Source organism: Elaeis guineensis, chromosome 3 (assembly GCF_000442705.2).
Source record: "Elaeis guineensis isolate ETL-2024a chromosome 3, EG11, whole genome shotgun sequence".
NCBI classification, from domain to species: domain Eukaryota; kingdom Viridiplantae; phylum Streptophyta; class Magnoliopsida; order Arecales; family Arecaceae; genus Elaeis; species Elaeis guineensis.
Genome location: NC_025995.2, coordinates 74,833,209 through 74,836,176, shown reverse-complemented (window position 1 = coordinate 74,836,176; position 2,968 = coordinate 74,833,209).

Below are 2,968 nucleotides of genomic sequence, written 5' to 3'. Positions count from 1 at the left end.
GCCATCTCCTGTAGCTACAACAGAGTATGGTCCACCATGGACCACAATACCCGGGTGGGCTTGGGTGCCTGTGCTTGCGAGCTATGTGCATGTCTAGGCTGGCCTAGCATACTACTGGGCCTGGCCCGCATCGCCTCCAACCTACACCGGCCAGTGGACCCCTCTGACAATCCATGGGCCATACCATCTGCTCTCGATCTGCTCCCTCACGTATATCTCCTTCATCCGAACTCCGTTTGGGCTGATTTTGATCTCATTGGATTCTATTTTTTGTCTTGAATCTTGTTCTAGATTTATTATGGACCCAATCTTGAAGTATTTTTCTTAACACTTTTAGTTCATGCATTTATCCTGCAAAACTCAAATGAAAGAAATTCACTTTTTATTAAAGAAAATGGTTGTTACACCATTGATAGTACATCCATAGGTTTTTGAAATTCTACGATCGAGGGAGTGGGGTTCCATCGAGCTCTCCAGACAATAAATTCTAGGTCTAACAACCTTGTCTATCTGACAAGGTCCTTTCTAGTTCGGGGCTAGTTTCCCTTGATCACTTGGTTGCAATAATTCAGCTCTTATCAACATCGAGTGACTGACTTTAAACAACATTTCTTCAACTCAGGCATTGTAGACCTGAGCCACCATATGTTGGTAAGCCACTATTCTTATCTGAGCACATTCTCGAATTTCTTCGAGTAGATCTAGATTTGCTCAAAATAGCTCAGGATTACTTTGCTCATCAAAGTTTTTCCACCCAAGGTGATGGAACACCAATTTTGAGGGAAATCATAGCTTCCATTTTGAAAGCAAGACTAAAGGGAGTTTCACCGATAGGAATGCGTGGGATAGTTCGGAAGATCCATAGCATATGATGAAGCTCATCTAGCCAAGATCCTTTGGTTTATTCTAACCTTGCCTTTAGATCTAGTAAAAGAGTTTAGTTAGTTACCTTGGCTTCCCTATTAGCTTGCAAATGGCTAACCGAGATGAGATGATGGGTGATGTATAGCTCCCGACAAAATTCAATAAATCGAGCACTATTGAACTATCGATCGTTGTCTGTGATTAGAACTCAAGGAAGAACAAAATGAAAAATAATATACTTCCAGATGAAATCCCTTATTCTAGCTTTAGTAATGTGGGCCAGCAGTTTAGCTTCAACCAACTTGATAAAATAGTGGATGGCGATAAGTAAAAACTTTTGCTGGCCCAATGCTCGTGGGAAGGAACCAATAATGTTCATTCATTGGAAAATATGTTCCAAAATCAATCGTTAGCCTGTTGACGGTTATGCTATTTGATGTAATTGTATATGAATTAATTATTAATAAAATATTTATTTGATAATTTTCATCATAAGCTTATACATCTTCTATATCGAACTTCTGTGTTATGATGAAAGTCTTTAAGACTATTTTAAATCGATAAAATAAAATTTATCGTTTAGTCCTTAAATGAGTTTACGATCAAATGATATGCTATTATTGGAACGATCAATATATCAAGTGTAGGTCATTGTATGCCATATATGTTGGTTGTCTTCTTAAGCAAGGAGCGTAGAGATGCTGGTATGACATGCAGGTGAAATATAGAGTATATTTTACTAACAGGACCAACTCTGGAGTACTCTGCTGTCAAGAATTATTCTGAAAGGATATAGGTATAAGTGTTCCTCCGACTAGAGATCATCATGATGACTTGTAAGCAACTCATTGTGCTTTGGTGCCAGACTATCTGAATTTTTAATTCATGATCGAAAGATTTTTGGATATAGTCAAGTACTTACGAAGTCAGTGTATGAGTCAAAATAGAATTGATCCCTCCAATAAGTAAGAGTTAATATATCAGTGTGTTTCAATTCAGTAAAATTTCGATCGGGATAATCCATGTGATGGATTTAAAAAATTAAAATATAGTGTAGATGATCATATTAGGGTTGATAGTTAAACTCTAGATCACTTTGAGTATTTGGTTAAAAAATAAATTATACGGTAACCATATGCCAATAGATTCTTGAATGATGCTTTGCAATCTTTCGACCTATCCGGATGTCGGATATCGTTGCTAGATGGTCATTTTGATTGGTATAGAAAGATTGTTCCTATACTGACTTAGATTCGAACCTATAGGGTCACACTCAAAAAAATTTCTTACTGATCATATAACTGATCAATGATTAAAAATTATTTTGGGATAAAACAGTCAATTCGATTGATGATTAACCCTATGCAAAAATTATAATAAATCAATTTGCTAATTGTTAGTAAATTATAGGATGATTGATTAGTAATTAGATTGCTAATTAGTTTAATTTGATTGAACATTGAGATTTAGACCAAATCTAATTGAATTAGATTTTTTGACCTGATTAGACTATAAGATGACCTAATCGCTATGGATGTTTGAATCCTGATTTGATTATGACTTGATCTTGATTAATCTTTATTGAAAATTTAAAATATTTACTACTTAATTAGATTAGATTTAGTAGTATAATTAAATCTAATCTAATTTGATTGGATTAAGAATCTAATTGGATGAGAAATCAATTTCGAATTCAAATCTCTTACCCTCTTTTCTCTGCACCCTCTGTTTCTTCATGCGAGAAATTTTTTGCATGGATTTTTCTTTCATGCCTAGAAGTAGTATCATTCTCATATCTAATCTCTTTTTGAATTAAAAATTGATTAGCTTAAATTTGAGTTCAAATGGATTTGAATTTGAATGAAAACTAGAGTCCAAATCGAGTTGGACTCTTCTCTTCACGCCACCACCTTTCTCCACGCACAAAGTATTTTTGCATGAAATTTCTTGTGCCATTCTAATGCTGGTCACCTACTATTTGAGTTCCTAAGAAAAAAATAAAATTTATTCAAAGTTTAATTCAAGTTTGATTTGAATTTATGATAAGGATCAACCAACATTTAAATTTGAACCAAAACTACCTTATTCTTATCCTTATCTTTCA